The following is a 13,979-nucleotide window of genomic DNA, read 5'->3' on the forward strand; positions in this document are numbered from 1 at the left end:
TACATCTGCTTCTGTTGTATATTGGTTATCATGTTTACCTGACGTGTGAAAGCCCCATGTTTGACAGTGCGCGTTAATAAAGAGACCAATGATTTTTATTAAAAGTTGTCATGTGTTTTTGTTACCTTGCACCGGCCAAAAAGTGCCGGAAATGACTTCATTTGCAGTCACTTGAAAAGTAGGGATTCTCAAATAAATGGTAAGAGGTTGGAACAAATCTAAAGGAATGCCTGGCATATCTATATGTATGTGTACGCAGGTATCCATATATAAAGATAGATAGATAGATAGATAGATAGATAGATAGATAGATAGATAGATAGATAGATAGATAGATAGATAGATAGATAGATAGATAGATAGATAGATAGATAGATAGATAGATAGATAGATAGATAGATAGATAGATAGATAGATAGATAGATAGATATTGGGAGAGAGAGAGCGTTAATATAAACTGAGACTTTATTTTCCATCAAGCTGTCTTTCCTTTCCTTCAGGAGCAGAATGTTCTGATCATCAGCGCTCCAGAATCTAGTGCTTGGTTGGCAAGCATCACACATTGTGATGTGTTAGCTAAGAGTTCCATGTCGTTCAGACTCATATATTCCTCTGTAGTTGTACCTTGGTGATTCAACAAAATGTGGCATCATAAGCAGCATTCTACTGCCATAGACTGGGCAGAAAAAACATTTAGAATTTCACTGAAAAAGAAAAAAAGCATACTTAGGCAGAGCTTTCTGGACAGTAAGGACATTAGAGTAAGTGATGAATAAGCACTGCTTTTGTTAATTTACATAGGCAGAACAGAGACTGCTGGGAAAAGCCTGAAATTAAAGGCACAGAAAATGCCTGCTTCTGGATAGAACACTGAGAAGGGTTGAAAGTTTTTTCTCTGACCCTGGCCACTTATACAAGCAATCCTATGATAGTCAGAAGGACCCACCCTAAAAAGGAAGGGACAGCCATTTGGACCCTTTCCACCTTTTCTATATCTCGCCTGATCGAGCCTGATCGAGCGCTGATTGAGCGGATTAGCACATGTACTTCTCATTTTGGGAAGGTATTGCTTAGCTTGCTACCAGCAGCTCAGTTATGTTATGATGTTAGAGGCTTGCAAGGAATGCTTTAGTCCTGCATTAGGCAGTTTTTATTGCTACTTGCATTCAAGGGAAAGATAATTAGCCAGAATCTGTGACCCAGTTATTCAGCTTGGCATTCCGATTTGCACAAAGGGAATAAGCATTTGAGAAAAAATGCAACATGTGTTTCTTATGTTGTTATGAACAGCTTTTTATTCTTTCTCTTTAGGGTCTAGCCACTGCAGAAATAGATAAATAAGTGCTGACTTCCTGTAAGACGTGTCCAATGCTGGGACAAAATAAAAGGGGACACTTATAAATGATAGTGATATCATTTGAGAAAGGGTAAGTTGACACTGAATTTCATGTGTATTCACAGACCAAGCATGAAAAAGTCCCCAGCATGATCTTCATTGCGTGCTTAGAGCTGGTATTAGCTTTTCAGAGGTGCAGGCCTTTCGAAGGCTCGTTGGTCTAGGGGTATGATTCTCGCTTTGGGTGCGAGAGGTCCCGGGTTCAAATCCCGGACGAGCCCTTTCATTGGTGCTTTTTTAAAGTAGTATTGAAGTATGCATTTCAAAGCCAATATCAATTTTCTCTTTGCAGTAGTGGATGAATATTTGCTAGAGTCTCATGCTTTTAACCTTGCCCTGCCTGAGCAAATAGGAAACATTTCTCTTTAAGCATTTTGCAAAAATGCTGAACTTGCATGGCATATACAAGCGTTCAGCTAGGGCTGTCTGGGAAGGTTGCATGAAAGAAATCTAAAACCAGAGGCCCTTGGAATAGCCTGTTTTGAGAAGTTTCATCACAGAAGAATCAACTGTAGACATCTGTTTCTGTAGTGTAGTGGTTATCATGTTTGCCTCACACGCGAAAGGTCCCCGGTTCGAAGCCGGGCAGAAACAGTTGTTATATTGTCTTGGCTGCAATGTTGAGAGGTGCTGTTTTGCCATGAAATTGTCCAGGCCCTGAAGATGGTTTCATGCAGACTCGTTCCAAGAAAGTGAATTCTCTTAAAAACACTAAAGTAATTGGCATGTGGATGTATCTGTTGATTCACAGACCTCGCTTTGAAAAGAGCCCTGCATTCTGTTCATTGCTCACCTAGAACATGCATTAACTTTGGGAATTGTTGGCACCAACAGGCATCTTAGTTTAGTGGAGTGTTTCTGGTGTTTAAGTGCAGAAGCCCTGGGCTCAATTCCTCGGTGACCCTTCTCAAGGTGATGATACAAATGCATCGTCACCTTTACGTTTAATGTCAGAATTGTTTATTTCTATTTGGTGGTGTATGAATGCTTGCAATAGTATGTTGATTTTTTCTAGCCTTGAATGAATAAAAGCAAATCACTCCTCTTTATGTATTTTTCTAATACATTGATATTTGCATCTCCTTTCCTAGCCTGCATTTTTCACTATCTTACAGGCTGTATATAATAAGTATCAATTCAGGGGCCCTTCTTCTACTCAATTCACAACTGTTCTATCCCGGCATTGATAAGCAATCTACATCTGCTTCTGTTGTATATTGGTTATCATGTTTACCTGACGTGTGAAAGCCCCATGTTTGACAGTGCGCGTTAATAAAGAGACCAATGATTTTTATTAAAAGTTGTCATGTGTTTTTGTTACCTTGCACCGGCCAAAAAGTGCCGGAAATGACTTCATTTGCAGTCACTTGAAAAGTAGGGATTCTCAAATAAATGGTAAGAGGTTGGAACAAATCTAAAGGAATGCCTGGCATATCTATATGTATGTGTACGCAGGTATCCATATATAAAGATAGATAGATAGATAGATAGATAGATAGATAGATAGATAGATAGATAGATAGATAGATAGATAGATAGATAGATAGATAGATAGATAGATAGATAGATAGATAGATAGATAGATAGATAGATAGATAGATAGATAGATAGATAGATAGATAGATAGATAGATAGATAGATAGATAGATAGATAGATAGATATTGGGAGAGAGAGAGCGTTAATATAAACTGAGACTTTATTTTCCATCAAGCTGTCTTTCCTTTCCTTCAGGAGCAGAATGTTCTGATCATCAGCGCTCCAGAATCTAGTGCTTGGTTGGCAAGCATCACACATTGTGATGTGTTAGCTAAGAGTTCCATGTCGTTCAGACTCATATATTCCTCTGTAGTTGTACCTTGGTGATTCAACAAAATGTGGCATCATAAGCAGCATTCTACTGCCATAGACTGGGCAGAAAAAACATTTAGAATTTCACTGAAAAAGAAAAAAAGCATACTTAGGCAGAGCTTTCTGGACAGTAAGGACATTAGAGTAAGTGATGAATAAGCACTGCTTTTGTTAATTTACATAGGCAGAACAGAGACTGCTGGGAAAAGCCTGAAATTAAAGGCACAGAAAATGCCTGCTTCTGGATAGAACACTGAGAAGGGTTGAAAGTTTTTTCTCTGACCCTGGCCACTTATACAAGCAATCCTATGATAGTCAGAAGGACCCACCCTAAAAAGGAAGGGACAGCCATTTGGACCCTTTCCACCTTTTCTATATCTCGCCTGATCGAGCCTGATCGAGCGCTGATTGAGCGGATTAGCACATGTACTTCTCATTTTGGGAAGGTATTGCTTAGCTTGCTACCAGCAGCTCAGTTATGTTATGATGTTAGAGGCTTGCAAGGAATGCTTTAGTCCTGCATTAGGCAGTTTTTATTGCTACTTGCATTCAAGGGAAAGATAATTAGCCAGAATCTGTGACCCAGTTATTCAGCTTGGCATTCCGATTTGCACAAAGGGAATAAGCATTTGAGAAAAAATGCAACATGTGTTTCTTATGTTGTTATGAACAGCTTTTTATTCTTTCTCTTTAGGGTCTAGCCACTGCAGAAATAGATAAATAAGTGCTGACTTCCTGTAAGACGTGTCCAATGCTGGGACAAAATAAAAGGGGACACTTATAAATGATAGTGATATCATTTGAGAAAGGGTAAGTTGACACTGAATTTCATGTGTATTCACAGACCAAGCATGAAAAAGTCCCCAGCATGATCTTCATTGCGTGCTTAGAGCTGGTATTAGCTTTTCAGAGGTGCAGGCCTTTCGAAGGCTCGTTGGTCTAGGGGTATGATTCTCGCTTTGGGTGCGGGAGGTCCCGGGTTCAAATCCCGGACGAGCCCTTTCATTGGTGCTTTTTTAAAGTAGTATTGAAGTATGCATTTCAAAGCCAATATCAATTTTCTCTTTGCAGTAGTGGATGAATATTTGCTAGAGTCTCATGCTTTTAACCTTGCCCTGCCTGAGCAAATAGGAAACATTTCTCTTTAAGCATTTTGCAAAAATGCTGAACTTGCATGGCATATACAAGCGTTCAGCTAGGGCTGTCTGGGAAGGTTGCATGAAAGAAATCTAAAACCAGAGGCCCTTGGAATAGCCTGTTTTGAGAAGTTTCATCACAGAAGAATCAACTGTAGACATCTGTTTCTGTAGTGTAGTGGTTATCACGTTCGCCTCACACGCGAAAGGTCCCCGGTTCGAAACCGGGCAGAAACAGTTGTTATATTGTCTTGGCTGCAATGTTGAGAGGTGCCATTTTGCCATGAAATTGTCCAGGCCCTGAAGATGGTTTCATGCAGACTCATTCCAAGAAAGTGAATTCTCTTAAAAACACTAAAGTAATTGGCATGTGGATGTATCTGTTGATTCACAGACCTCGCTTTCATAAGAGCCCTGCATTCTGTTCATTGCTCACCTAGAACATGCATTAACTTTGGGAATTGTTGGCACCAACAGGCATCTTAGTTTAGTGGAGTGTTTCTGGTGTTTAAGTGCAGAAGCCCTGGGCTCAATTCCTCGGTGACCCTTCTCAAGGTGATGATACAAATGCATCGTCACCTTTACGTTTAATGTCAGAATTGTTTATTTCTATTTGGTGGTGTATGAATGCTTGCAATAGTATGTTGATTTTTTCTAGCCTTGAATGAATAAAAGCAAATCACTCCTCTTTATGTATTTTTCTAATACATTGATATTTGCATCTCCTTTCCTAGCCTGCATTTTTCACTATCTTACAGGCTGTATATAATAAGTATCAATTCAGGGGCCCTTCTATTACTCAATTCACAACTATTCTATCCTGGCATTGATAAGCAATCTACATCTGCTTCTGTTGTGTATTGGTTATCATGTTTACCTGACGTGTGAAAGCCCCATGTTTGACAGTGCGCGTTAATAAAGAGACCAATGATTTGTATTAAAAGTTGGCATGTGTTTTTGTTACCTTGCACCGGCCAAAAAGTGCCGGAAATGACTTCATTTGCAGTCACTTGAAAAGTAGGGATTCTCAAATAAATGGTAAGAGGTTGGAACAAATCTAAAGGAATGCCTGGCATATCTATATGTATGTGTACGCAGGTATCCATATATAAAGATAGATAGATAGATAGATAGATAGATAGATAGATAGATAGATAGATAGATAGATAGATAGATAGATAGATAGATAGATAGATAGATAGATAGATAGATAGATAGATAGATAGATAGATAGATAGATAGATAGATAGATAGATAGATAGATATTCGGAGAGAGAGAGCGTTAATATAAACTGAGACTTTATTTTCCATCAAGCTGTCTTTCCTTTCCTTCAGGAGCAGAATGTTCTGATCATCAGCGCTCCAGAATCTAGTGCTTGGTTGGCAAGCATCACACATTGTGATGTGTTAGCTAAGAGTTCCATGTCGTTCAGACTCATATATTCCTCTGTAGTTGTACCTTGGTGATTCAACAAAATGTGGCATCATAAGCAGCATTCTACTGCCATAGACTGGGCAGAAAAAACATTTAGAATTTCACTGAAAAAGAAAAAAAGCATACTTAGGCAGAGCTTTCTGGACAGTAAGGACATTAGAGTAAGTGATGAATAAGCACTACTTTTGTTAATTTACATAGGCAGAACAGAGACTGCTGGGAAAAGCCTGAAATTAAAGGCACAGAAAATGCCTGCTTCTGGATAGAACACTGAGAAGGGTTGAAAGTTTTTTCTCTGACCCTGGCCACTCGTACAAGCAATCCTATGATAGTCAGAAGGACCCACCCTAAAAAGGAAGGGACAGCCATTTGGACCCTTTCCACCTTTTCTATATCTCGCCTGATCGAGCCTGATCGAGCGCTGATTGAGCGGATTAGCACATGTACTTCTCATTTTGGGAAGGTATTGCTTAGCTTGCTACCAGCAGCTCAGTTATGTTATGATGTTAGAGGCTTGCAAGGAATGCTTTAGTCCTGCATTAGGCAGTTTTTATTGCTACTTGCATTCAAGGGAAAGATAATTAGCCAGAATCTGTGGCCCAGTTATTCAGCTTGGCATTCCGATTTGCACAAAGGGAATAAGCATTTGAGAAAAAATGCAACATGTGTTTCTTATGTTGTTATGAACAGCTTTTTATTCTTTCTCTTTAGGGTCTAGCCACTGCAGAAATAGATAAATAAGTGCTGACTTCCTGTAAGACGTGTCCAATGCTGGGACAAAATAAAAGGGGACACTTATAAATGATAGTGATATCATTTGAGAAAGGGTAAGTTGACACTGAATTTCATGTGTATTCACAGACCAAGCATGAAAAAGTCCCCAGCATGATCTTCATTGCGTGCTTAGAGCTGGTATTAGCTTTTCAGAGGTGCGGGTCTTTTGAAGGCTCGTTGGTCTAGGGGTATGATTCTCGCTTTGGGTGCGAGAGGTCCCGGGTTCAAATCCCGGACGAGCCCTTTCATTGGTGCTTTTTTAAAGTAGTATTGAAGTATGCATTTCAAAGCCAATATCAATTTTCTCTTTGCAGTAGTGGATGAATATTTGCTAGAGTCTCATGCTTTTAACCTTGCCCTGCCTGAGCAAATAGGAAACATTTCTCTTTAAGCATTTTGCAAAAATGCTGAACTTGCATGGCATATACAAGCGTTCAGCTAGGGCTGTCTGGGAAGGTTGCATGAAAGAAATCTAAAACCAGAGGCCCTTGGAATAGCCTGTTTTGAGAAGTTTCATCACAGAAGAATCAACTGTAGACATCTGTTTCTGTAGTGTAGTGGTTATCACGTTTGCCTCACACGCGAAAGGTCCCCGGTTCGAAACCGGGCAGAAACAGTTGTTATATTGTCTTGGCTGCAATGTTGAGAGGTGCCGTTTTGCCATGAAATTGTCCAGGCCCTGAAGATGGTTTCATGCAGACTCGTTCCAAGAAAGTGAATTCTCTTAAAAACACTAAAGTAATTGGCATGTGGATGTATCTGTTGATTCACTGACCTCGCTTTCATAAGAGCCCTGCATTCTGTTCATTGCTCACCTAGAACATGCATTAACTTTGGGAATTGTTGGCACCAACAGGCATCTTAGTTTAGTGGAGTGTTTCTGGTGTTTAAGTGCAGAAGCCCTGGGCTCAATTCCTCGGTGACCCTTCTCAAGGTGATGATACAAATGCATCATCACCTTTACGTTTAATGTCAGAATTGTTTATTTCTATTTGGTGGTGTATGAATGCTTGCAATAGTATGTTGATTTTTTCTAGCCTTGAATGAATAAAAGCAAATCACTCCTCTTTATGTATTTTTCTAATACATTGATATTTGCATCTCCTTTCCTAGCCTGCATTTTTCACTATCTTACAGGCTGTATATAATAAGTATCAATTCAGGGGCCCTTCTTCTACTCAATTCACAACTGTTCTATCCCGGCATTGATAAGCAATCTACATCTGCTTCTGTTGTATATTGGTTATCATGTTTACCTGACGTGTGAAAGCCCCATGTTTGACAGTGCGCATTAATAAAGAGACCAATGATTTTTATTAAAAGTTGTCATGTGTTTTTGTTACCTTGCACCGGCCAAAAAGTGCCGGAAATGACTTCATTTGCAGTCACTTGAAAAGTAGGGATTCTCAAATAAATGGTAAGAGGTTGGAACAAATCTAAAGGAATGCATGGCATATCTATATGTATGTGTACGCAGGTATCCATATATAAAGATAGATAGATAGATAGATAGATAGATAGATAGATAGATAGATAGATAGATAGATAGATAGATAGATAGATAGATAGATAGATAGATAGATAGATAGATAGATAGATAGATAGATAGATAGATAGATAGATAGATAGATAGATAGATAGATAGATAGATATTGGGAGAGAGAGAGCGTTAATATAAACTGAGACTTTATTTTCCATCAAGCTGTCTTTCCTTTCCTTCAGGAGCAGAATGTTCTGATCATCAGCGCTCCAGAATCTAGTGCTTGGTTGGCAAGCATCACACATTGTGATGTGTTAGCTAAGAGTTCCATGTCGTTCAGACTCATATATTCCTCTGTAGTTGTACCTTGGTGATTCAACAAAATGTGGCATCATAAGCAGCATTCTACTGCCATAGACTGGGCAGAAAAAACATTTAGAATTTCACTGAAAAAGAAAAAAAGCATACTTAGGCAGAGCTTTCTGGACAGTAAGGACATTAGAGTAAGTGATGAATAAGCACTGCTTTTGTTAATTTACATAGGCAGAACAGAGACTGCTGGGAAAAGCCTGAAATTAAAGGCACAGAAAATGCCTGCTTCTGGATAGAACACTGAGAAGGGTTGAAAGTTTTTTCTCTGACCCTGGCCACTCGTACAAGCAATCCTATGATAGTCAGAAGGACCCACCCTAAAAAGGAAGGGACAGCCATTTGGACCCTTTCCACCTTTTCTATATCTCGCCTGATCGAGCCTGATCGAGCGCTGATTGAGCGGATTAGCACATGTACTTCTCATTTTGGGAAGGTATTGCTTAGCTTGCTACCAGCAGCTCAGTTATGTTATGATGTTAGAGGCTTGCAAGGAATGCTTTAGTCCTGCATTAGGCAGTTTTTATTGCTACTTGCATTCAAGGGAAAGATAATTAGCCAGAATCTGTGGCCCAGTTATTCAGCTTGGCATTCCGATTTGCACAAAGGGAATAAGCATTTGAGAAAAAATGCAACATGTGTTTCTTATGTTGTTATGAACAGCTTTTTATTCTTTCTCTTTAGGGTCTAGCCACTGCAGAAATAGATAAATAAGTGCTGACTTCCTGTAAGACGTGTCCAATGCTGGGATAAAAGGGGACACTTATAAATGATAGTGATATCATTTGAGAAAGGGTAAGTTGACACTGAATTTCATGTGTATTCACAGACCAAGCATGAAAAAGTCCCCAGCATGATCTTCATTGCGTGCTTAGAGCTGGTATTAGCTTTTCAGAGGTGCGGGTCTTTCGAAGGCTCGTTGGTCTAGGGGTATGATTCTCGCTTTGGGTGCGAGAGGTCCCGGGTTCAAATCCCGGACGAGCCCTTTCATTGGTGCTTTTTTAAAGTAGTATTGAAGTATGCATTTCAAAGCCAATATCAATTTTCTCTTTGCAGTAGTGGATGAATATTTGCTAGAGTCTCATGCTTTTAACCTTGCCCTGCCTGAGCAAATAGGAAACATTTCTCTTTAAGCATTTTGCAAAAATGCTGAACTTGCATGGCATATACAAGCGTTCAGCTAGGGCTGTCTGGGAAGGTTGCATGAAAGAAATCTAAAACCAGAGGCCCTTGGAATAGCCTGTTTTGAGAAGTTTCATCACAGAAGAATCAACTGTAGACATCTGTTTCTGTAGTGTAGTGGTTATCACGTTTGCCTCACACGCGAAAGGTCCCCGGTTCGAAACCAGGCAGAAACAGTTGTTATATTGTCTTGGCTGCAATGTTGAGAGGTGCCGTTTTGCCATGAAATTGTCCAGGCCCTGAAGATGGTTTCATGCAGACTCGTTCCAAGAAAGTGAATTCTCTTAAAAACACTAAAGTAATTGGCATGTGGATGTATCTGTTGATTCACTGACCTCGCTTTCATAAGAGCCCTGCATTCTGTTCATTGCTCACCTAGAACATGCATTAACTTTGGGAATTGTTGGCACCAACAGGCATCTTAGTTTAGTGGAGTGTTTCTGGTGTTTAAGTGCAGAAGCCCTGGGCTCAATTCCTCGGTGACCCTTCTCAAGGTGATGATACAAATGCATCATCACCTTTACGTTTAATGTCAGAATTGTTTATTTCTATTTGGTGGTGTATGAATGCTTGCAATAGTATGTTGATTTTTTCTAGCCTTGAATGAATAAAAGCAAATCACTCCTCTTTATGTATTTTTCTAATACATTGATATTTGCATCTCCTTTCCTAGCCTGCATTTTTCACTATCTTACAGGCTGTATATAATAAGTATCAATTCAGGGGCCCTTCTTCTACTCAATTCACAACTGTTCTATCCCGGCATTGATAAGCAATCTACATCTGCTTCTGTTGTATATTGGTTATCATGTTTACCTGACGTGTGAAAGCCCCATGTTTGACAGTGCGCATTAATAAAGAGACCAATGATTTTTATTAAAAGTTGTCATGTGTTTTTGTTACCTTGCACCGGCCAAAAAGTGCCGGAAATGACTTCATTTGCAGTCACTTGAAAAGTAGGGATTCTCAAATAAATGGTAAGAGGTTGGAACAAATCTAAAGGAATGCATGGCATATCTATATGTATGTGTACGCAGGTATCCATATATAAAGATAGATAGATAGATAGATAGATAGATAGATAGATAGATAGATAGATAGATAGATAGATAGATAGATAGATAGATAGATAGATAGATAGATAGATAGATAGATAGATAGATAGATAGATAGATAGATAGATAGATAGATAGATAGATAGATAGATAGATAGATAGATATTGGGAGAGAGAGAGCGTTAATATAAACTGAGACTTTATTTTCCATCAAGCTGTCTTTCCTTTCCTTCAGGAGCAGAATGTTCTGATCATCAGCGCTCCAGAATCTAGTGCTTGGTTGGCAAGCATCACACATTGTGATGTGTTAGCTAAGAGTTCCATGTCGTTCAGACTCATATATTCCTCTGTAGTTGTACCTTGGTGATTCAACAAAATGTGGCATCATAAGCAGCATTCTACTGCCATAGACTGGGCAGAAAAAACATTTAGAATTTCACTGAAAAAGAAAAAAAGCATACTTAGGCAGAGCTTTCTGGACAGTAAGGACATTAGAGTAAGTGATGAATAAGCACTGCTTTTGTTAATTTACATAGGCAGAACAGAGACTGCTGGGAAAAGCCTGAAATTAAAGGCACAGAAAATGCCTGCTTCTGGATAGAACACTGAGAAGGGTTGAAAGTTTTTTCTCTGACCCTGGCCACTCGTACAAGCAATCCTATGATAGTCAGAAGGACCCACCCTAAAAAGGAAGGGACAGCCATTTGGACCCTTTCCACCTTTTCTATATCTCGCCTGATCGAGCCTGATCGAGCGCTGATTGAGCGGATTAGCACATGTACTTCTCATTTTGGGAAGGTATTGCTTAGCTTGCTACCAGCAGCTCAGTTATGTTATGATGTTAGAGGCTTGCAAGGAATGCTTTAGTCCTGCATTAGGCAGTTTTTATTGCTACTTGCATTCAAGGGAAAGATAATTAGCCAGAATCTGTGGCCCAGTTATTCAGCTTGGCATTCCGATTTGCACAAAGGGAATAAGCATTTGAGAAAAAATGCAACATGTGTTTCTTATGTTGTTATGAACAGCTTTTTATTCTTTCTCTTTAGGGTCTAGCCACTGCAGAAATAGATAAATAAGTGCTGACTTCCTGTAAGACGTGTCCAATGCTGGGACAAAATAAAAGGGGACACTTATAAATGATAGTGATATCATTTGAGAAAGGGTAAGTTGACACTGAATTTCATGTGTATTCACAGACCAAGCATGAAAAAGTCCCCAGCATGATCTTCATTGCGTGCTTAGAGCTGGTATTAGCTTTTCAGAGGTGCGGGTCTTTCGAAGGCTCGTTGGTCTAGGGGTATGATTCTCGCTTTGGGTGCGAGAGGTCCCGGGTTCAAATCCCGGACGAGCCCTTTCATTGGTGCTTTTTTAAAGTAGTATTGAAGTATGCATTTCAAAGCCAATATCAATTTTCTCTTTGCAGTAGTGGATGAATATTTGCTAGAGTCTCATGCTTTTAACCTTGCCCTGCCTGAGCAAATAGGAAACATTTCTCTTTAAGCATTTTGCAAAAATGCTGAACTTGCATGGCATATACAAGCGTTCAGCTAGGGCTGTCTGGGAAGGTTGCATGAAAGAAATCTAAAACCAGAGGCCCTTGGAATAGCCTGTTTTGAGAAGTTTCATCACAGAAGAATCAACTGTAGACATCTGTTTCTGTAGTGTAGTGGTTATCACGTTTGCCTCACACGCGAAAGGTCCCCGGTTCGAAACCGGGCAGAAACAGTTGTTATATTGTCTTGGCTGCAATGTTGAGAGGTGCCGTTTTGCCATGAAATTGTCCAGGCCCTGAAGATGGTTTCATGCAGACTCGTTCCAAGAAAGTGAATTCTCTTAAAAACACTAAAGTAATTGGCATGTGGATGTATCTGTTGATTCACAGACCTCGCTTTGAAAAGAGCCCTGCATTCTGTTCATTGCTCACCTAGAACATGCATTAACTTTGGGAATTGTTGGCACCAACAGGCATCTTAGTTTAGTGGAGTGTTTCTGGTGTTTAAGTGCAGAAGCCCTGGGCTCAATTCCTCGGTGACCCTTCTCAAGGTGATGATACAAATGCATCGTCACCTTTACGTTTAATGTCAGAATTGTTTATTTCTATTTGGTGGTGTATGAATGCTTGCAATAGTATGTTGATTTTTTCTAGCCTTGAATGAATAAAAGCAAATCACTCCTCTTTATGTATTTTTCTAATACATTGATATTTGCATCTCCTTTCCTAGCCTGCATTTTTCACTATCTTACAGGCTGTATATAATAAGTATCAATTCAGGGGCCCTTCTTCTACTCAATTCACAACTGTTCTATCCCGGCATTGATAAGCAATCTACATCTGCTTCTGTTGTATATTGGTTATCATGTTTACCTGACGTGTGAAAGCCCCATGTTTGACAGTGCGCGTTAATAAAGAGACCAATGATTTTTATTAAAAGTTGTCATGTGTTTTTGTTACCTTGCACCGGCCAAAAAGTGCCGGAAATGACTTCATTTGCAGTCACTTGAAAAGTAGGGATTCTCAAATAAATGGTAAGAGGTTGGAACAAATCTAAAGGAATGCCTGGCATATCTATATGTATGTGTACGCAGGTATCCATATATAAAGATAGATAGATAGATAGATAGATAGATAGATAGATAGATAGATAGATAGATAGATAGATAGATAGATAGATAGATAGATAGATAGATAGATAGATAGATAGATAGATAGATAGATAGATAGATAGATAGATAGATAGATAGATAGATAGATAGATATTGGGAGAGAGAGAGCGTTAATATAAACTGAGACTTTATTTTCCATCAAGCTGTCTTTCCTTTCCTTCAGGAGCAGAATGTTCTGATCATCAGCGCTCCAGAATCTAGTGCTTGGTTGGCAAGCATCACACATTGTGATGTGTTAGCTAAGAGTTCCATGTCGTTCAGACTCATATATTCCTCTGTAGTTGTACCTTGGTGATTCAACAAAATGTGGCATCATAAGCAGCATTCTACTGCCATAGACTGGGCAGAAAAAACATTTAGAATTTCACTGAAAAAGAAAAAAAGCATACTTAGGCAGAGCTTTCTGGACAGTAAGGACATTAGAGTAAGTGATGAATAAGCACTGCTTTTGTTAATTTACATAGGCAGAACAGAGACTGCTGGGAAAAGCCTGAAATTAAAGGCACAGAAAATGCCTGCTTCTGGATAGAACACTGAGAAGGGTTGAAAGTTTTTTCTCTGACCCTGGCCACTTATACAAGCAATCCTATGATAGTCAGAAGGACCCACCCTAAAAAGGAAGGGACAGCCATTTGGACC

The 13,979-nt window shown here is 39.4% G+C and overlaps 7 non-coding genes across 7 annotated transcripts; all 7 read left to right on the top strand.

Annotated features, from left to right (window-relative positions):
- Nucleotides 1-1,545: 1,545 nt before the first annotated feature.
- TRNAP-UGG (transfer RNA proline (anticodon UGG)) lies at nucleotides 1,546-1,617 on the top strand. The gene has a single exon. It is a non-coding gene; the product is annotated as a tRNA-Pro (tRNA).
- Nucleotides 1,618-4,545: 2,928 nt separating this feature from the next.
- On the top strand, nucleotides 4,546-4,618 carry TRNAV-CAC (transfer RNA valine (anticodon CAC)). The gene has a single exon. It is a non-coding gene; the product is annotated as a tRNA-Val (tRNA).
- Nucleotides 4,619-6,761: 2,143 nt separating this feature from the next.
- TRNAP-UGG (transfer RNA proline (anticodon UGG)) lies at nucleotides 6,762-6,833 on the top strand. Its single transcript has one exon. It is a non-coding gene; the product is annotated as a tRNA-Pro (tRNA).
- A 300-nt stretch (nucleotides 6,834-7,133) lies between these two features.
- On the top strand, nucleotides 7,134-7,206 carry TRNAV-CAC (transfer RNA valine (anticodon CAC)). The gene has a single exon. It is a non-coding gene; the product is annotated as a tRNA-Val (tRNA).
- Nucleotides 7,207-9,352: 2,146 nt separating this feature from the next.
- TRNAP-UGG (transfer RNA proline (anticodon UGG)) lies at nucleotides 9,353-9,424 on the top strand. The gene has a single exon. It is a non-coding gene; the product is annotated as a tRNA-Pro (tRNA).
- A 2,532-nt stretch (nucleotides 9,425-11,956) lies between these two features.
- On the top strand, nucleotides 11,957-12,028 carry TRNAP-UGG (transfer RNA proline (anticodon UGG)). The gene has a single exon. It is a non-coding gene; the product is annotated as a tRNA-Pro (tRNA).
- Nucleotides 12,029-12,328: 300 nt separating this feature from the next.
- TRNAV-CAC (transfer RNA valine (anticodon CAC)) lies at nucleotides 12,329-12,401 on the top strand. The gene has a single exon. It is a non-coding gene; the product is annotated as a tRNA-Val (tRNA).
- Nucleotides 12,402-13,979: the final 1,578 nt, after the last annotated feature.

This window comes from Lissotriton vulgaris, unplaced genomic scaffold, assembly GCF_964263255.1.
Source record: "Lissotriton vulgaris unplaced genomic scaffold, aLisVul1.2 SCAFFOLD_1545, whole genome shotgun sequence".
Classification (NCBI taxonomy): Eukaryota; Metazoa; Chordata; class Amphibia; order Caudata; family Salamandridae; genus Lissotriton; species Lissotriton vulgaris.